Source organism: Mesocricetus auratus, unplaced genomic scaffold (assembly GCF_017639785.1).
Source record: "Mesocricetus auratus isolate SY011 unplaced genomic scaffold, BCM_Maur_2.0 Super-Scaffold_100042, whole genome shotgun sequence".
NCBI classification, from domain to species: Eukaryota; Metazoa; Chordata; class Mammalia; order Rodentia; family Cricetidae; genus Mesocricetus; species Mesocricetus auratus.
In genome coordinates, this window is record NW_024429219.1 from 1,794,235 (window position 1) to 1,815,711 (window position 21,477).

General features: G+C 52.6%; 1 protein-coding gene across 11 annotated transcripts in view; it reads left to right on the forward strand.

Moving 5' to 3' along the window:
- Prdm16 (PR/SET domain 16) overlaps nt 1–21,477 on the forward strand; it is a 329,501-nt gene that overhangs the window by 128,085 nt on the left and 179,939 nt on the right. The gene's annotated exons all lie outside the window — the stretch shown is intronic.

A 21,477-nucleotide genomic window follows, 5' to 3' on the forward strand; every position in this document is an offset into this window, starting at 1 on the left:
TGAAAAAGAAAAGTGCTTAACAAAAACGCTATGCTCAGTAAATATTTGTCGAATTCATACATTAATTAATTTTCCAGATGAGATTTGCCTAATCCATTTTTTAAAAAGAAAGTGGGGATTAGGGAGGACTCTGAGGACTGGGGAGGCCTGGGGGAGATGAAAGGCATGTGCTTGTGCGTGAGGTTTGGGGCCCAGGCCCCTCCTGAGGTGCAACAGGCAGGTCGTTTTCCTGGTGAGGCTCGGACTTCTGTAATTGCCTGTTAACACAAGCCTGCTTGGCACTGGAGTTGAGTTCCGTCGCTGGGGAAGGACGCGGTTTCCATCCCCCCCCCCCACTGCGTTGGTTGGTAGCTTGCAGAGTCTCCTGGCTCACCTACCCCCGTAACACTCTAACCTGTGGAGTGTTTGTAGAACTTCCTTCTGTCACTTTGGTCCACTCCCTGGTGGGACCCAGCACACTGTCCCTCCTGGATATTTTCTTTTAGGTAGTTCACGCCAAGAGACCACCAGTGGATTCAGGGCTAGCAAGTGTCCCTTGTTTCCCCATCACCGCTGGCCCCACAGAGACCTCCCTTGCCTTAACTGTAGAACTAGTGCATGGTGACCATAGAGTGATAGCACCCTAGTGGGCACACCCCTGCAAAGCTGATTGACAGCCCTGTAGAGCTTAGCCGGTCCTGTCCAGGAAGGACCTCAGTAGATGATGAACTTAGATCCTATTCCTGGGAATGAGAGAGCTCCAGTGTACAAGCAGCTCTCTGCCTCTGGGATCATCTCTGACATAGGAGATAGAGCCAACACAGAGCCCATTTAGGGGACACAGGCACCCTGAAAGTTCCTGCAATCCTGTGGGTGGCCTGGCTGTGGCTGAGGTGAAAACTGGGCAGTTTTTAAACATAGTAAATCTGTTTTTCTGACCCACGACAGAGAAATTTCTCAGGGGATGATCAGTCTGCCTTACCTCTCACGACTCCCTACTGAACACAGTACCAGCATCCCCACCCAATGCCTGTCCTTTCCAGGCCTAGTGATAAATGATCACTGGGCTGGCCTCCTGAGCTCTTTGAGTCTGTACAGACAGCTTTGCCAACATGCAGGATAGAGATAGGGGGAACAGACCCCAGAAACTGTATCCTAATGAATGAATTCCAGACATATGCTGGCCCTTCCTAAGTCTGTGTATGAGCCTCCATGCAGCTCTTTGGTGTACAGCTGTATCATCCTACACATACATAATCGACAAACCCCTCCCCACTCTCTCTCTCTCTCTCTCTCTCTCTCTCTCTCTCTCTCTCTCTCTCTCTCACACACACACACACACACACACACACTCACACGAAGGGATTCGTGGCTGAGTTTCTATAAGGAACCCTTATTCTATAGTGATCTGGGCTAAACACTTTGGGACTCACGCACAGCCCTGAATCCTAGAAGTGGGTGAGTATTCGTGTATTTCGGGGAAGTGCGACCAGGACAGTCACCCATGCATCCATGCTACCTGACAGCTGGCTGTCCTTCTAGATATCTGTGAAAGTTAATACTGGCACAGCATGGACCCCAGTTGACCTGTGGGGAGGTTGGAAGCAGGAAGATAGGAGAGACATACTAAGTTTGAAGGGTGGGTAGCCAGGAAGTAGGGCCACGGGCAAGTATGGTTGGGCCCTTGGAGACATCTGTGCCCTGGGCTTCAGAGGCCATCATACTACCTGCGAGTCTCGTGATAGCTGATACCCAGGAGTACAGGGAGACATGGAGGTGGCAGCCAGATGGAGAGGTCCTCGAGGACATGTCCACGGAGCCCAACTAGTCAACTCCTTGGCCTGCAGCCTCTAGGATGACTGTGTATATAAGTTTTGCCTGAGGCCATTTGGTTCCTTTCAAAAAAAATTCCTATCCACAAAGCTTAAGTTTCAAGTTGCAAGACACCTCGTCCATTCCAACACCCATATGTATCTCTCCATAGTTGCAATGTACGGGGGACTAGGACAGCTGTTGGAGGGCAAGCTTTCCGGTCCCAGTGGTTTGGCACCACGGATGGCGGCAGGAGGCAGAAAGGATTGCTTTCTGAGCAGGTTTGAGTAGGGAAAGCACGGCCCTGCTCCCAAAGAACACTGCTACACAGTGGCGGCAGCCGTTAAGCCCTCCGCCCTGCTCCCGTCTTCTTGCCCCTTCTGATCAACAGAAAGACTGCCACGCCCGGAACATGAAGGTGGCTGTATTGTCACGGTTGGGGGAGGCATGGGCTCATGCTGATGTACCATCTTCCCTAGGGACCGACGACAGGAGCTTCTTCCCTGGGATGAAGTCCTGTTCTTTATAGCCCACCACCTGTGAGCAGACTTTTCCAGATAATTGTGAGCACAGGTTTTGCCCAAATCTATGGGTCTCTTTCTGCCACTCCAGAAAGAATCCTTAGCCACGAGGTCAAGGTTCAGGTAGCAGGTGGCTACTGAGGCTGCGGCTGCCTGCTGGGTTGCTGGCCGTCTTCTGCTGAGGCCTCTGGAATTCCGAGGAACCAGAGGAGACCGGGAAAGCCCTCAGGGGCAAAAACCACACTGGGCAGAACAGGCTTGGGCTTGAGTCCTGGCTCTGCCACCTGTTGACTTGGTGGCTTGAAGACTGCCTTGGTCTGCCTGTCTGTAAAGTGGCTCCTGCATCATGGAACTGACTCAGCAGTTCCATGGGTCACTGGCAGCCCAGCAGGCCAGAATCCACAGTCTATTAAGGTACCTCTTTTGAGGCCTCGGGGAGAAACGAATCTTCTTTGCTCCCCCCCTCCTTTTTTTTCTGCTGACACATGGACCTGGAGATTCCTCACTCTGTGCCTGTCACGTGCATGCCTCACCCGTTAAACCGTGATGGATGGCAAATCACCACGCTCATGCCCTCCAGGTCAGTGATGGGAGCTGGCCTCCATTTCTCCTCTCACAAGGATCTTGCCAGCCCCCCAAGGGTCCCATGAACGGGTAGATGGTTTCTGGGAACTGTGGAGTAACCTGCCCCTTCCACGCAAATAGTGTTAGAAGGTTGCCATTCCCTGGGCTTGTGGAGGCTCCGTCTCAACCATTCTGAACTGCCATTGGCTTCTTGGGCATGGGGGTGGGTTTGTCGCTAGTCAGGGTGGGTTAGTGAGCCAAGCAGCAGGAATTCTGAAGGGGGGGGTGGAGGGGGGGACACTGTGTTTTCCTGCATGTGAACTGATGTGTTGGGGGCAGGTGGTGGCCTCACAATATGGAGCCAAAAATACGGGAAAGTGTTGGTTCCAAGGACGCGAGAAAACAATTTTTTAATCATTTATCTGGTAGATACTCATGCCTGAGTCGAAAAGGGACAGGGTGATAAGGAGACAGAATGAATCAGATTGGGATTTATCAAGCAGGCTTAAACTTGACAGGAGTCCTGAGAACAACCCCCCCACCTCCTTCATGTCAAGAACACCGTTCTCTCCTAGCCTGGCCTGACTCTCACACCTGCTCTGGGTGACCTCAGACAGACTAGGGTCAGTCCACACCCCCCCTTCCCATGGAGAGATTAGTGAAAGTCATGTTCACTCATGTGTGCCCTGGAAGAGGCAGGCAGGACAGAGAGGGAGCCAGAAGCCGGAGCTAGGCATGGAGCATGCTGGCTGGCTGTCCCGGGCTCCCTCCTGCAGAAGTGCGAAGGAAGCTTCAAGCTGATCTTACGCTGTGGAATGTTCTCCAGCCTTTGCTAAGAGGATTTATAGTTAACTGCCGTTTCCTGCTTGGGAGCCAAAGCAATATACCATTGTGGTGGGAGCCTGAGGGGGAGGACAGACAGGCACATGAACAGGCGGCTGGCGTCCCTGCAGTTCTCAGAGGTTTGCAGGACTTCTCCATAGGCCTCTTTAACGTGGCCTGCCCATCTCTGAGCTGCTGGGATAAGAAGTTCATCCTAGGTGGCAGTGGGGAAACTGAGGCCCGGGAAGGTGTGAGACGCCTGGAGGTTCACGAAGGGAAACCACGGGAAGGCCTGGCATCCAGGCTCCCCCGCCCAGCTGAGGCTGCAGCTTTGGCAGATCAGCTGGAGGTGAGTGGGCATCGTAGAGGAGAGAGAGAGAGCTTGGCTTCCAGTTCCGAGTGGCTCCTGGGCTGAGGGTGTCATCGAGGCTGCTGCTGACAGCATATGCCCAAGGCATGCTTTGAAATGCAGGCCTGCGTGGAGGGAGCTAGGATGGTGGAAGGTTCACTGTGTGAGCCATGGGGTCAGAAGGCCGCAAAGAGCCCAGCCTTGCTGTCTAGGTGGGCACCTGGTTCTCTCCTCATTCATAAGACGTTCGCTCTCAGTGGCTTTTTGGTATTTATTTCCTTGTTTGTCTATTACCAATTAATGTATCTATTCACCCATGAGGTATGTTCTTATAATAAACCATATAATATCTGCTTAATCACTCGTTATCCATCAGATTATTTATTCATGCGCTCATTATTTCTTCACCCGTCTTTACATAGTCGCATCGTTGTTTATCCGTTGAATATCTAATTATGAGCTTGTCTGTGCACTTACATGGATATTTGCTTATTAGCTCACTCGGTGTACATTTGTCCACAACACAAGTTATCGTCGTTATTCATACGCTTCCCCGTCTTTATTTAGTCGGCGAGCTTGCCAGCTCATTCATTAGGCACGAAATTCATTCAACTTAATATTTATGTAGCCACCGGGTGTTTATCCGTTCATTTGAGATATTATCAATGAAACTCCTCAGTGTGGTTATTTCCCAAGTTCCTCTCGAGGCGTGTGTGTGTGTGTGTGTGTGTGTGTGTGTGTGTGTCATATTCGTTGACGCAGACACCATGTTTGCTTGTGTGGGTTCAGGGCTGCCGCTGGCCAGCTCTTCTGTCATCCGTTTATGTGCGTCTGGGTCAAACTGTCAGTTTACTAAGCAGGCCTGCCTTCTTGCTTAAAAGTGCAAGGTGAAGGAGGCATCCTGTGAGCATCCCCGTGGAGTGGTGGTGTGGCCTCAAGAGCTGCAGGCTCCGTCTGGTGTGACACAGACGCTAGCTGGATTCCCCGGACACAGCCAGCTTGACTGGAAGGGGAACCATACAGATAGAGCTGGCGCTTCAGCTGGCCCGGAGGGAGGGAAGCGTCATCCTTAGGACCGGGACCTCTGGTGTCATCCTTGGTCTTGCACACTGCTGTGGAGCCGTCAGCTCCCCTTCCCTGCCGGTGCCAAGCCAGCGCCGGCGCTCAGAGAACAGAGACCCCGTGGCTTCCTGTGGCCTTGAGTGAGAATGTGGGCAGGGCACGCCTGGGTAGGCGTCTCCTGCTGCTGATGCCTCTGGGCTGGCCGTGGCGGGCAAGACGGAGGCAACATGAAGGAGGGAGACAATGAATGGCTTCCTACCTTGCTTTGATAATGGGTGAGCTTTCTGGATTGATTAATCCTCACGTTGCCTTTGGAGCTTCAGTTTGGGAGTGACAGTAACGAGGCTCCCGAGGACTCGGCTAATTTGCACGCCATTCACCAGCCCCTGAAAACCCATCAGGACTGCGGAAGAACTGTGGCTGCGCTTGACCTCGTTCAATGGGAGAGTGATACGCTGGGAAAGGGGCCAGTTTGCACAATGCCCCAAAGAGCAAATTGGCGGAGCTTTGTTCTCCAGCCTTCCCTTCCTCTTTCATGCAGCCCGGGCTGGTTAAGCCCCTCATCGTCCCACCACCGGGGATCAGGGCTTGGGTCACTCTTGGCTGCCTTTAACTGGGTGATCCTGACACCCCCTGCCTGGTGCGATGGAGGAGGGGCACCCCCCCAAAGAATCCTCATTGTTGCACACCCCCAGAGCTCCTCTTCTCACTTACTCCTACCTGTGCTGCTCTGTCAAATTGAGGTCTCAGCTAGAGCGAGCCTCTCCCACCTCTGAAGAGGAGGGACATTCCTGGCCTGGTCTTAATTCCCGCTGGGACACTGTCGTATTTGTCACAGTGCAAGGACTGCTGGAGCACAGTAAAAACGACCGAGATGGGGGGGGTCCTACCTAGTTCCCATCAGTCTTCCACAGCTACCCTACACCCGGAGAAGCCCTGTTCTCTCTCCTTGGCCCCCACCTTCTTGTCCCCTCTGTCAGAGATGACCTCCGGGTGACCTGCGGTTGAGTTGTGTCCCTCTTGGTAAGGAGTTGCTTTGGCTGGATGGAGTCCCTGAGCCTTCCCTTGGCTGTCTTTCTCAATGAGGGATCCCCGCATACATTTAGAGATACCCTGCTAGTGGGCTCACATGTGGGAGACCTGAAGGCCTTCCTGGTACTCGCCTCAAGAAAGGCCTGCTCTCACACTCACACTTGGTTTCCTGGAGGGACACGCTCACAGAAGTGGCCTTAGGTCCCACCCCGCATGATGGAAACTCCTGTTTGCCAGAAGGAAGCCACCACCACCAGCAGCGACGAGCAGATTTTTGGATCCCCAAATTAGCCGGCCAACGCCCCCTACTCAGAGACAGGAGGGAAAGACACAACAGGCTATCTCCCCAAAGTCTGCGTGAACTGAACGTGGCAAACCCATCCGACTCAGAGGCATGCATTTTGCTTACTTTGCTGACACATGACCCCAAATGTCTTTGTTGGGGAGCGGGGCTGTTACACACGGGGTGGGGTGGAAGGATTACAGTACCATGAGGACTATAATTTGCCACTCATGCTTTTCACCACTGGGAAGGGGTCGTTTGCTGGGTTTAGTTTCGGGGGCCTTGACGAAGCCTGTTTAATTTTACCTGAGAGCCCCTGAGCTTCTCTCGGGACTCAGATACTGTAAGTGCCCCCACACCCACCCACCCATGTGAGGACTAGATATCCTTGATGATACACTGACTAGTCTCCCAGGGCACACCCTTCCAAGGAGGACTGTGCTATCCACTGAGGAAGTGGGATTTCCAGGACACTGTGATCTCTTGAGGTCGAACAAGGTCACCAACAAGGCTGGAGGCCAGGACTCTGGAGGCCAAACACTGCCCTCCTGGGAGGCCTGGCCACCCCCCATTAATCCTGCAGTTCCAGATCATTATCAAGGCAACATTGCCTGGGACATTAACTTGGAAGCATGCAGGTGAGAGGGTGTGCTCTGAACCAAAGGATATAGCCAGCGGGGAGCAGCGCCAGACAGGTGTCCAGGTCCCATGGAGTCATTTGGTAAAGTAGATCTGGAGCCTGCAGCTTCTGCCTGTCTCTGTGTCCGGAGGCTGCACCACTGACCTGGCAGAAACGTCTCCCTATGAAATGCTTACTGCTGCAAAGGGAGAGCATAACAAACAGGGGGAAAAAAAAGATTTCCTACTAGTTGTGTAATCTAGAAACTTCCAGAACGAGGTGGGTAACCTCCAGCCACCTGCTTTCTCTAAGCCAGCGGTTCTCAACTAGCAGGTAGTGACCCCCTTGGGGTCGAACGATGCTTTCACAGGGGCCTTATTGTCAGATACCATGCATATCAGATGTTTACATCACAGCTCATAAGGGCAGCAAAAGTCACAGTTATGAAGTAGCAACAAAGTGGTTTTATGGTTGGGGCGTCACCACAACATGAGGTGCTAACTGTATTATAGGGTTAGGAAAGCGTTAAGATCTGCCGCTCTAAGCAAACAGTGTTGGGTTTAGGTGGTGCTGAGCAGCTGAGGTGATGGGAGGGGACTTGGGGGGCTAGTTTCCAGAGGGACTGTGCTGTCAGTCTCTCTGAGCCTGGACCCCAGGCTGAGGACAAGAGCGACCTCTGTAGAAACTGCAGGTGAGGATGACTCTTCCATGAGATGAGGGTCGGCACTCAGAGGCATGGTGGGCTCCGCCTGGCAGACAGATGCCTGTGGGCAGAGGTCGTCCTCGCGGCCTAGTCCCAGCAGAGCAGAACTTCCCTGGTAGACACAGACCCAGAAGCACCCAGAGCCCCTGTCCTCACTAACTTGTGAATGCCCTGCTGGTTACCGAAGTCTGTGTGCTGCTGTGCCTGGTCCCCAAAGGTCCTCTCCAATGGCCGAAGCCAGCTGATGACAAAGGCCATCCTCGGAGTGTCGTTTAGACACGCAGTCCCCTCTGCTGACCTGTCACCACCTTTTGTCCTGACGGCCAGTCCTGGTGGACTCCAGTGTCATCTTAGGGGAGAGGCCCGAGTCAGAACTGAGTTAGAATCTTGGGTTAAAGAGTTAAAATGAATGGAGGGGATGGCAGAGGAGAGAGGGAAAGATGAGGACTTTCCTGCGGTGGCAGGTAGCATTGGAACATGTCAGGAGGTCCAACAGGCCGGACCACGGGACAAGGGTCCCCTGGGCTTCAGAAAAGCAGAGTCTCATGAGCCCTGTAGACAGGAAAGGACACACTGGAGAAGGTGGCTGCCTGCAGCAGGCAGGGGCCTCTGGGCAGGGCCGCCCTGCTCCATGTGTCCTAGCGCGGTGGTGGCAACCCCATCTTTTCTCTACCAGCGGATGTCTGATAGGCAGGTGGGCATCGGCCCAAGGATACCCCCCACCCCCGCCCTGGCACACTGTCTTCCATGGACCTGCTAAGTCACCCGCCCATCAGTGCTGGTGGCTTCGAGGCCACGCTTCCCCTTCTATCTCTTCCCACTGGGCGTGGAGGGGGCGGCTGAGGCCTTCTCCCTGCCAGCCCCTGCCCTCCTCCTCCTCGGATGCCCTCAGGTCCCGATTCCCCCTCGGCTCTCACAAATTCTGCCCGTGTCCGCACCCTCATTAATCAATGTCAGCGCGGCGTCGGCAACAAGGGCCGCATTCTTCCTCGGCCCCTCAGCCTCTTACATCCCATTGTTCCAGGCCGATTCAGATGGCAAGAAAACAGCCCATGCAGCACATAAAAGAGATGAGACAAAAATGAAAAGAATCGAGGGAGAAAAAAAAAAAAAGAGGAGGCATTTTTCCCCCTGAAACACTCGAATAAATACTCAGCAATGATAATTTAAATTATTCATACATTTATGAAAACATCCATTGAAAGCCGAAGTGTATGATGCTCTTTGTCTCTGTCTCTTGTCTCTTGTTTGGGATTAATCTTTACTGTAACTCAGGCCGGCCGTGCCCCCCTTACAAAGGCCACACTCTCTTTCCATGGGAAAAATGTGTCCACATATCACAGTGAAATGTTGGGGGAGAAATTTGTGCTGATGTGGCAGTTGCCAGGCCCTCGAGATGTAGGACGAGCCATGTCCAAATAGTGTCCCACCAACAAAAAGAACTGAGCAGTTCTCACGTTGTTGTCACACTGGGTGACATCCAGGCCTTGGGGCTGGGAAGCTGCAGGGGCCGCTGCAGAGCTGAGTCCCGTGGAGCACATGTGTCCCTGTAGCCCTGGCCCTACCCTTCCCACCCCCAGCCCCAGGAAGGAGCTGCAGAGGCTGTCTCCGTAACAGCTTGCCTGGGAAGGATGGTTCAGGCACGTCCCATCAGGGTTCAGAGAGATCGGGAGTGGCTCTTGCCGGCAGGTCTCTGCGGAGAGACTGAATCCTATAGCAGGTGACTTGGAAGGCTGAACCCTTTCCTGGCGTGGAGGAGGAGCCACCTATGGGCCTGTCGCTTGGTCCCATCTGGCCTCACGAAATGAAAGTCAGGCCCAAACCAGGAGGCAGAGAGCTTCAAAGTGTTAGCTGTAACGGGAAGTGGGACTTCACCGGTGGCCAGCAGCACTGAGAACCGGGGTGAACAGATTTCCTGACCATCCCCCCTCCATCACACCCTCACCCCCTTCTCCTCTGTCTCCCAGCCCCATCCAGGCCTTTCCAGGGCTTTGGCCAACCACAACTGGGCTCAGGCAAGGCTTCCTCCTGTGATTAATCTTGAAGTCTATTGCTGTTCCTGTTGGAATGTTGCGAGGAGAGAGGAGAGATACCTGCACTTGTGCCAGGAATGTCACCCCTCTGATGCCTTCCCTCCCAGGATCCTTGATCAGTATTTGGGTGTTTTCAAAGCTCATTTCAAAATGGGATTTCGAAAGCTCCAGTATGATTATCCCCAACACTTTCTTCCACAAGGAAGCTGGGCTTTATGGTTCTGAACTAACGGGCAACGATTGCTTCCTGCTGGAGATGGCCCGGGACGGCCTGGCCTTTGGAGCTGCCCTGCCAACTCATCATCAAGGAGCTCAGGATTTGGTGAGCATAGAGATGAGCTGCGTTGCAGGGGGCTGTTCAGGGCCTCTCTTGTTCAGAAAGCGGTACCATGACATTTGGGCTGGTGCCCCATCCCCATCCAGACTTATTTGGTCTGGAATGGAAATAGGACCCCAAGGGAACAGCCCTCTATGCTGGATTTATGGTCTCTTTGGCTTGAGCCAGGTCAGAACCAGAGAAGAAAACCGTTGCTTTTCACTCCTCACTTTGGATAAAAATGAAGCCTGGAGCCCCAGGAAATGGAATCCAGCCCCTTTGAACTTGGCAATTACACAGTTTGCATTAGCTCAAGTTCATGGGGCAAGTGACGGTGGTTCAGCCCACAGCAGCTAAGCTGGTGACTCCGGAGCAAGATATCCTACCGAAGTCCGGCTGGCTGCAGCTGCTGCTGCCCACCCTTGACTTCTAGAGAAAGCAGCCTGGCTTCTCGTGATCTCTACAGGCTCTCTCCTGCCTACACCTCTCATGGGTGCTACCTGCATCCCACCCCACCCCACCCCCCAGTAAATGAAATGTTGGGACATCTCATTGGCCTTCCCTCCTCTGTCACCAGTGTTGGGGGTATTGGAAGGTAGCCAAGTGCAAGGCTCAGGGCATCCCTCATCCAGCATCAGAACAAGAGAGCCAGTATCGCCCCTGACACCTCTCCCCATCCATCTCTGACAAAACACTATTGTTGTGGCCAAGTGAGGAAGACTTGATCCCACTCACAGAGGGCCTCAGAGGCCACAGCGTGGACAGTGTGCGAGCCAGTGGCTCTCAACAGGGAACATGGGGGCCTCACGTCACAGTGTGGGCACTGGGAGAGCCAGTGGCTCTCCACAGGGAGCCTGGGGGCCTCAGAGGCCACAGCATGGACAGTGTGGGAGCCAGTGGCCCTCAACAGGAAGCCTTGGGGGCTCAGACGTCATAGTGTGGACACTGGGAGAGCCAGTGGCTTTCAACAGGAAGCCTTGGGGGCTCAGAAGCCACAGCGTGGACACTTGTGGGAGCCTCTGGCTCTCAGCAGGGGGCTTGCAGAGCGTTCTTCCTGGTTCATACTTTTTCCCCTCTCGTGGGGGTCCCTCAAGGCCTTTCATTCGGATTTCATATCCACATAAAGACATCAAGGAAAGATCCTAGCAGAAAGAATTATTAGGCATGGCTGTCAAAAGCTTTATCAGAAAAGCGTGAGGGAGGGAGGAGGCTCAGTAACCCTTTGTGTGCTGGCCTGCAGCCTGGAATTCTGATTAGCCCTGGACAGGGAGGGCAGGGTCTGTACATAGGGATAAGCCATCACACAGGTACCCAGCCAGTTACGTACTTGCATGCATGCACAGATACACATGTGCACACACAGGTCGACATGCATGAACTTGTTCGTTGATAGACGCCTAAGATGTAGCTCTCTGGCTTTGGGTCCGGACAGCCCTCCTAGGCGATGACCTTGACTCTTTTCTCCTGTTTCTCTTTGTTCTCCTTAGAGGACAGTGCTCATCTGTCCTCTAGACAGGTGCCTTCACCTGCTTATCAAGTGAGGGGGGTCTCTGTATCTTGGAACCAAGATGATGCATTTTTACCCTGGACTCACACTGGGCCGCATGGGTGCAGGGTGAACATCCTAAGCATGCTATTCTGGAAGTCCCTTTAACCCTTCTTGCTCTTTGGAAGATGTGTTTGTGCTTAGGAAGGCATGGACCACTGTGGGTATCCCTCCTGTTTGCAGCTCCCCCTTTTCTGGCAAAGAGCTTCCTTACCAGCTTGCCCCAGAAAGCTTTTGCCACCTGCTGGACCCTAATAGTTCCTCCAAGTACAGAATGGCCTTCCAGAGGAAGGGTTCTGTGGACACAGGGATGCTCAGCTGTTGAGCAATAGCCTCTGGGGCTGGGTCAGGGAGTATCTCTGCACGGCCACCAGAAGGTCCCTTCACATTTGTAGCAAGGGGCCCCCAGCCCCAGGATGCATAGCGCCTTGGGATGCGTTTTCTACGCTGCCTCCCTGTGCACAGAAACCGAAAACCGCATGCCGACAAACGGCTCCCTCGGCAAACGTTTTTATTTCCAATTAGCAAAAGAAAAATTGCTAATTTGCTGTAGTTGGACCGGGCTGACGTCTCAATCTGCGGAGTGTCAGAGCAGTGAAAGAAAATGCTTCACACTGTGCTGGCGAGAGCCAGCAGCTCTAAGAGGGTCAGGGCAGCGGGCCCAGAAACCAGATTGACTGGCCACAGTGCTAAATTACTCACACAAGACACACATTGTCTGCCGTGCCAGCTCCCGGAGGACCTGCTTTCTCATTCTCTCCCCTCAGAGTGCAGCGGAGCTGGGCGGGGGAAGGGTCCAGCGTGGGAGGAGAGGGCCAGGGCCAGGCAGTGAGCCTTTGGGAGGGTGGAATCGTCTTCGGGAAGGAGCTGGCAGAAGCGGGTTAATGATTACTCCGGCAGCAGATCTGCATCGTTTGAGAAACACCCCCAGCCCAGCTGTAGCTCTGTCCCCCGGAGATCCAGGGTAGAGTGTGTCTTCAGGCTGACCAGGGAAGGGGACACATCCTGCAGGGAATTTGGAGTCTCTTTTTGTGACCTGGAGGACCTCACTCCCCTAGGAGTCTGGACAGTATCTCTTCCAGACTGGGATGCAAAGACAGGGCTGTGCCTGTTTCTTGGATTCCTCTAGACATGGGGATCTTCTTCACAGAGCTGAGGGTGATATAAGGACCAGAAACCAGTGGAGTCTCCTCTGGGAAACAGTAAAGGCAGTTGTTGGGCCACAGATGTTTGGCACTGAAGTGATAATGAGCCTCCACATTGACCACATAACCTCAGCCAGCAGAAGCCTCCTAGGCTCTCACAGGACCTAGACAGCTTTGCCCACGGCTCCAGACAGAGGACATCCATTACGTGCCCACACCAGCCATGATGAAAGCATCCGTTCTGCCTGCTCGGCCCACACCGTCTGTCCATCTGTATACAGTACCTCCTTCCGCATGTCTCTGTGGGTCCCAAGCCCACCCACCTCACAGGCCTGTTCCAAGAAGAGCTCTCAATGCCAGGAGTCACATCGCTGCCACGGCGTTCTGGCCGGCCAGGCAGCCTCAGGACAGGCTGTCAGATGGCTGCAGACCCTCTGGTGGTAGATGGCCTGTGGCCTCTCTCAGTCTTCGTGAACCTCAGACCAGGTCATGCAGGAACCCAGGCATAGGAGGAAGCAACTGGATGCAGGAGCATGAGGCCTCACCGGCTCTTGGGTCCTGCTGCTCACCCGTAATGACTGGAGTTTCCCTCTGCAAAAAGGTGACCTCTGGAGTGGTCTGGTTGGTACAGCTGGATGGAGCTTCTCAGTTCCCCTCCATCCAGCTGTGCCAACCATCCGACAAAGGATTCCCTGGCAGCTCCTTTGTCGGAAGGGTGAGGAACCCTGACGTTCGATGAGGACTGAGGACCAAAGCACTTTAGGGGTGCAGCCCGCTCATCTCCTTGGGGCGGTGGGTAGGGGCTTCTACACAGAGATCTTGAATGTGGAATCCTAGTTACAGGTGGCCTCAAAGGGAAAGGAAATGAACCCAGCCCAGCCCTGGGAAGAGCAACCACAAGAACACTTCGTGTCCGCCACTGGCCGTGCGGAGATTCAAATGTTGCTGATAATCCGTGCGTTGCTCCCAAGTCCAGCATACCCTGTCTAGGGAGCACACACATTACACAGTCCCAGAAGATTCCTGAAGCAGAGGCTGGCAACGGGCCAGGCAAGGTCTGGGCCCAGGTATCAGAGCTGGCTCCTGCTGATGTCTGGACTAGACCTGTCATATGCAACTCTAGCACAGAGTGATCTTGGAGAACATTCTGGTGTTTGGCAAAAGGCCCTAGAGGGACCCACTCCCTCACTCTGATCTCCAAGGAAATAGACACTGTACCAGGGAAGCCCAAGGCTGTACGTGGACCCTCCAGTAACAGGGCACAGCTCCCTGCTGTGTGTTTTTAAAATAGTTACTTGGTCTCTCTGGGCTTCCGATTCACAGTGTAAGAGAGACAATCAAACCAGATAATGTATGTGGGACTTATTTTCTTTTCTTTCTTTTTTTTAACACACAAGATGTAGAGAATAGCCTGGGTGTGTTGTCTTTGTGCACGTAGAGAGAGAGAGTGCCTACAGCTGTATTGTTGAAGAACCCTTTGTCTCGAGCGGACACAGTCTTATAGGCGCTATATTTCCTTGGGTATAAACGAAGAGTGACTGCCGGGACCATCAGTCACAGAAAGGCTGGCTTCAGACATGCAGTACCGTTCCCAAGCCGGTGGGGCAGGACAGGCATTTGGAATTTGTCCCTTTCTTCCTTGACTCCCTTCCTGTCTGGCCCCCAGCTACCCAGAGCGCGTGAGTGTGCTGGACACATGCACACACCGTGTACATGCAAGCACACAGGGACACGCGTGTCTGTGTGCATGTGCATGGACCACATTGTATCTGCATTGAGCTCACATGCTCAAAAAAAAAAACCCCACACATACAGCATATGCCAGGCAGTGGCAGTGGCGGGCGGGCGGGGGGACAGGGTTGAGGGGGTTGAGGGGGGCTGTTCCCACATGGAGAACGACTCTTAGCCCAGGGTGCAGAATCTTGAAGCCTTCAGTGTTTCCCCTGTGAGGTGACCTCTGCAGAAAAGGGCATTGTGGTTTTAAACATGGTGTAGAAACCCTCAAGATGGCGTCTTGTCAGTCATCTGCCTCCAGACCCTGGGATGCCCACGGGTTACCAGTGGCAACAGGCAGGCTGGGGATGTAGGCATGAGATTGTGCAGGGAGGGTGGAGCGGAAGGAGGGAATCCCAGCAGGGCTGGCCTCAGCACCCGGTACCCTCCCATTCATCCCCCCCTCCCTGCCCCCACAAGGCAGATACATCCAGGCCGCCCTGCCCAGGTAGAAGAGCCTGGGCCTCAGAAGCAGCGGCAGACAGCTGGGGGCATCTTGCCTATTGTCACCCCGCATTCTGAGCAGCAAAGAGTCAGTCCTCCCAGAAGACCTGAATGCCTGCATATCCTTTCTCTGGTGGAGCCTCCCGGCTCCTCCATCTGCAGGGTGGCAGTATCATCCAGCCACCAACTTTCCCACCTTTGCTCCCTGAGGGAGGCCTGTCTGTGGCCTCCAGCAAGCTCCAAGCGTTATACCCCACTGGGCCCTGCCCAGGGATGGGCCTGGCACGTTCTGGGGCCCTGCGGGTGAGGCCCTGCTCACCAGCTACTGTTCAGAGCCTGTGTTCTGTCCTGGCTGCGCTCCAGAACTGCTGGCGTCTTGGCCCCTGCTGGAGCCCAGAACATGACCTCTGGCAGTGGGCGGGGCCTCAGTACTTCAGAGCCCCTGGCTGCCCCACTTGCTGCCTGGGCTTTGGACCAGAACTCCTGCCGGTAGAGTGGTGGCTGATGTAGAGGGAGCTCAGCCTTGTTCCCTCACTGCCTCTACCTGGAATTATATTTTCGAACCCTGATTCAGGGGGACCCATCGATGTGCACTTAACACTTCCTCTCAGGGAGAACTCAGAGGTCTTGTTTTGTCTCAGTTGAAGGGCAATGGAGCCTGTCCTGGAATCCACAGCTTGAGACCCCATCTACAGAGCACATGGCTCCCTGCTATGTGAGCTGGCGGAAGCACCAGCCCTGTCCTTACCGTCTGTCTTCAGAGGGCCACTAAGACCCATGTCCTGCCTCTACCTTGGCCAAAATAAAAGCCCCTCTGCTATGAAGGAGTTACCCAATGGGCACAACCCGGACCCATTTTGAAAAGGGCGCAGTTAACCGCAGTGTCGATTACAGAGTTGCTATCGATTTTTTAAGGTGAGCAAACATTCCCTAAGTTTATAACGCCTGTTATCTCTTGACTAATAAGAGCAGTGCTGTGAGCTGAAGCTCGAAGTTCATCTTTTGTCTGGGTAGTTTCTGGGCTCAGCATGCCTTGCACACCTTACACAGGTGTGCTAGGGGGTTCACAACCACATAGGCACAGACGTGGGACAAGAAGAGGAGAGACTTTGGCTGTCACGATGTGGCAAAGGCTTGGGGTAATGGCTCAGTCAGAAGTATTTGTCTTGAAAACATAAGGACCTGAGTTCAATTTCCCCAGCCCCTGGAATCCACTTAAAAAAAATGTAGGGCACACCCATCTCAGTGTTGGGGAGATGGAGTCAGGCAGGCCCCTAGTGCTTGTTAGCTTACCAGCCCTGCCTGCTTAGAGCTTCAGGCTAGTAAGAGACCCTGTCTCAAAAGTAACTCTCCACCCCCCCTCTCTCTCTCTCTCCCTCTCCCTCTCCCTCTCCCTCTCCCTCTCCCTCCCTCCCTCCCTCCCTCTCTCTCTCTCCCTCTCTCTCCCCGTCTCTCTCCGTCTCTCTGTCTCTGTCTCTCTGTCTGTCTCTCTCTCTCTCACACACACACGTACATACATACATACATATACATATGTGCACCCACATACATGCGTCTATACACACAGACACAAAAGTATGGCCAAAAATCTAGAATAAAATTGTTTGGGATTATTTTCTTCTTCTTTTTTCTTAATTTAGGTCAAATTAAGCTCACCTAACACCTGTTTTTTTCCTGTAGTGAGTTGTGCTAAGATACAATTTGAATCAGGTATCTGGATGGTGGACTATGTTATATATAACTAGGAACAAATTTTGTGACAAATCACAGACCTGGCACAAGTACCCCAGCCTTCCCGGCTTCCCTGGCTCTCTTCAGCCTTAACTACCTCACACGGGTGAAAGCGTAGAGCTGTTTCCCAACTCCATCCTCAAATATTAAGACAAACGGATGTCACTTTCAAGAGCGTTAAATATAATAGAAAATCCATGGAGGCAATTGAGAGATTTCTCTTTCAGAGAAGCTGTTGTGTCAGGTAGAGAGGCTGCAGTATATCAGCCTGCCCCACCCCTCAAATAGATAATCAATTTTTCTGAAAACATCAATAATCAGAGTGGACATTTATTGCCCCTCGGATGGTTTATCTCTGGGGCTGGGGGCATCAGGGCCATGATGGATACCAAATCTGCCAGGAAACACAATTAAGTGCTGTATGGATAAAGGATTTTATACCATGCACCCTCCTCTCCCCCCCAAAAGCAATCAGATTCATAATTGAGCTCTATTGGATGAAACCAGGCAGAAATAAATATCACACCCAAAAGAATATAACTTGAGTCCTGGTGTTACAGGTCAGCCAACAGTGTTGCCAATATCCTGTTTGTTTAGGGCTGCAGCCTGGCTTGCCCTGCCTGCAGGTGCGACTCCTTCCCTAGCGCCTCCCCACGGTTGCTTTGGACTGGCGCTGGAGCTTCCTGTTTTCCTTTCTTGGAGAAGGAAAAACACGTTTTCTGGTCTGCGTTAACTCAGTCTTTCAGGAGAACTGTATCTGCTCATCTTCGTGAGGGGTCCTCACAGTGAGGCTGAGCAATTGGGCCACAGTTGGGATAGAAAATGCTGAGTTCCACGGGACCAGAGAAGGAATTCCATAGGAAGCAGGGACCATCTGAGGGCCTGCTGTCCTCTCACCCGAGCTGGCCTAGGCAGGAGCTCTTGGGGAGACTTAAGGTCTTGGTTCTCAGATTCTTGTCCCCAGAGAAGTTGCTGCCTCCTGCTGGAGTCAAACCCTAGGGGCTCTGGTTGAGTCAGAGGCAAAGATAAAAGCTGGCCCCCACATTGCAACATTGTGTCTCTCCTTAGGTAGGAGCGGGTGCCAGGAGAATGGGAGGGCACCTTTGGTCTCAGTTCAGGTCTGCTTGGACATCAGGAACTTGATTTTCAAAGGAACCTTGAGAACGTTAGAGCTTAAGGTCATGTATGCTTGGCAGAATATGGCTTTTAGTTTGGAAGGGGGAAAAAAGCATAAAGGGCATTTTGGATACAAAATAGCTCTTTATAACAGCATTTTGATGAGTTAAGTATAAATAAATCAGAAACACACGGATTTCATTTCCTTTAAAATACCCGCGGGCTCAAACACTAGCGGGAAAAGTGCCTGGCAAACGGCGGTTTGGGATTTTGACAAACCCAAATATTTTGGAGAGGTTTCTGAGCTGTTTGCACCCGGTCTCCTGTTAGCCTTGCCTTTCGTGAGTGCCCATGTTGACCAGTCCCCAGCTGCCTCTGAGGGACAGGTCCAGGGGAGGAGGTACTCCTCAGGGCTGTGTTTCTAAAGAGTAACCAAGTTATGTTGCTTAGGTATGCAGTGTGGGCGCTTGCATGTTGGTATGTACAAGTGTTCAGAAAAAAGGGACACAGATGAGGGATGAAGATTTGCAATTTTGTTTTGGTATAGAATGGAAACACACACACACTTGAATACTCACACACTTGTGCATACACACACTCACACTCACACGCATGCACACACCCTTCTTGAAGTCCTGAAAGAAGGCCCTGTCTGAACTTGTACAAAGCTGGTGTGGCAATGTCTGCTCAAGAACCACACCTCTGGTCTCCTATCGAGAGACCCCCCCCCACCAGCACCTCAGAAGTGTCGTCACAGGGCACAGACCCTGCGGTTGGAGCCACCAGGACAGCCAGATGTGTGGCATAGTGGAGACAGAGCCACAGCAGCTGTAGGCAAGTCCTTCACCTCTGCAGGAGGTGGGAGTCTATTTACCTGTGGCCAGGTCCCTGTAAAACTGTTTTAGGACAGACATTAATCTGGTAAACCTGCGTTAAGAAAGGCCAGAGCTGCCCTGACGAGGGTCAGAGTACGGCAGTCTCTCGGGATGTAGAAACACCAGCTTGTTCCCTTTTTTTCCCCCAGTAGCTCGGGTAACTGCAGATGAGACTTCACATGGCTGACTAGGGGCTGGAACCAGCTTCCTTCTTGCCCAGAGTTCTCATATGCCAGGAGGTGCTGAGGGAGCCGCTCAGACTAGTGGAGCTCACGCTGTAGTTTTATAAACTAATAAAATTTAGAGGCATCCAAGGGGGACTTGGAAAATGTCATCTGCATCACGGGGCTTTCTGGTGAACCACCTGGATTCCCCCAGGATCTCAGCACCATTCTCTATGTGGTTCTTTACTTGGGCGTGCTGTGCAGACGTGCCCAGGGTCTCCCTCAAGACTCCCGAGGCAGCAGACAGGCAGTGCTCTTATCTGAGATCTGGCCCATCGTGGTTGGCTGAGTGTCTCACTGAGAGACATAAACAGAAACACCACTTGGCAAGGGTTGCCTGGGACATCTTTCCCTCCACAATGTTCCTTTTGGCATCTGATTAGAAAAAAAAATCTTGCAATCAATACCCAAAGTTGGATTTTGAGATTTTCTGCAGGATTGGGCTTGGAGCATTTAATAACAAGGTTCCTTACTATACTCAGCCTCTGAATTTATAACAAAAACAAATATTTCCCCTTCCTGACGCAGAAGGCCATGCCAGCGGCATAGAGGAGCCTGGATACAAGGGAGGAAGCTATTGGATCCGCTTAAATGCCACAAACATAACCCCCCCCAAGTGCTTCTTAGCAAGACCCAGGTCCCTTAACGGAGACCCCGGGGAACAAGAACATTCCGGCTAATCTCCGACCACTTCTCCTAATTGTATGATGTTACCAGCTAATCAACATCCAATGCCTTTTTCTCTGTAAGACCAAGACAAAGCCTCAAATTACTAATTACACAAATACAGTGTCTTTTGCTAATTGGATTGGTTAATGTTAGTTCATAAAGCTCTTTAAGGATAGGCGGTGTGGTTTGAAAGAGGCAATTCATACGTCTAATAACAGGCTAATAACTGTCAGCGATGAACAATCAGCTGTTGCCGCATGTGCGGAACGTCCTGCGCTCTTTCCAGCTCTTTGAGCGTCTGTTACAAATTAATGCCTTCGAGAGAGCCAACTGGTATGTCAGGCCCCCGTCTCCCGCCGTTTGTGTCCCCACCTTGCCTCTGGCCTGGGAGCCTTAAAGCATGTGCCTGCCCACAAACCTGGTGGCCCCTTGGGGAGCCGGTTCTCCTACATAAAATGGAGCCCTGTTACTCTTATTATTTATGGAAGATCTGGGCGATTAGGGACAGGAGCCAGGGTCCCGAATCCTTGTCCTAAGGCCACAGACTAAGCTGTTTTACTCAGTGACCCCAGGGCAAGCTTCTTGACCTTCACGGGCCTCAGTCAGCTCAGCTGGAAAATTGGGTGAAAAAGACAGCGGTGGCTCTCGGACACAGCGCTGCTGAGTGGAGGCACCGGGTAGAGCAGACTGGGGTGCGGGCAGCCACCATAGCCCGGGTCTGCCTTCCTCTAGGGAAGCCGGCGTTGAAAGGACTTCTGGGCCCAAGGACCCGGCTGGTAAATTGCAAAGACCAGAGTCCCCAGTCCCTGCTTTACACGTCATAGTCTCACTGGGTGGGGCTCAGACCCAAGATCATCATAAGATGTTAGAAAAATGAGATGCCATAACCCTGATGCAAGAATCTTCCAGGAGAACCCACATTCTTAAGAGGGCAGGTACTGGCCGTCAGCTTGGGGGGATTTTCCTGTGTGTGGTTAGGGAGCTAATAACAGGAGCTGGAGAGAAGGTCAGACGTTAAGATCACTGGCTGATCTTCCAGAGGACCTTGGGTTCAAATCCCAGCACCCACCTGACAGCTCGCAACTGTCTTTCCTGCTCCGGGGGTTCTCACACATATCCGGGCAGGCAAAAACACCTGCACATAAAACAAAAAGAAATACATAACTTTAAAAGAAGAAGAGGAGGAGGAAGAAGAAGAAGAAGAAGAAGAAGAAGAAGAAGAAGAAGAAGAAGAAGAAGAAGAAGAAGAAGAAGAAGAAGAAGAAGAAGCTGTCAAGAGTCCGTGAATGCACCTGAGCTGAGCTATCAGGCGAGTCCCTCTCCAGTGTGCTGGCAGATGTGGGCTTCCTGCTGTGTTCCAACTTCTTCTGTTTTATCTTGAGTATGTGTTTCCATCAGGAATGATCTCTAGGACAAAAGGGAATGCTTTCACAGGTCACACAAGACAGGAAGTGTGCCCTGGGGATGAGAAACAAGATCAGGAGGGGCCGTTGGGCAGTTAGTTCTCCGCTGAGCACGCCTCTCACCCCGGAGGCTTCTGCTTTACTCTGCAAAGGTGACTTCGGAAACACCAGGTAGCCCATAATCGGTTCCCTCACAAGCCGTGATTTACCTTAAAACTTCCAACTTTCTGCTGACACAAAACTCGGTGTATTCAGCAGAATCTGAACTCCGAATTCTGCTCCCCTCTATCTTTTCCTGGGCCAGCCACACACAGTGTGATCCTTGCTTATGGTGTCGGGGAGCAGCCGCTGCTCCCCCCCCCCAGGAAGCCGTACGGTCACCAGGGAAACAGCTGGCATTCCATGGTGTGCTGTGCTATACCGCTAAGCTGCGTAGCTTAAAAGGTGAGGTGTAGC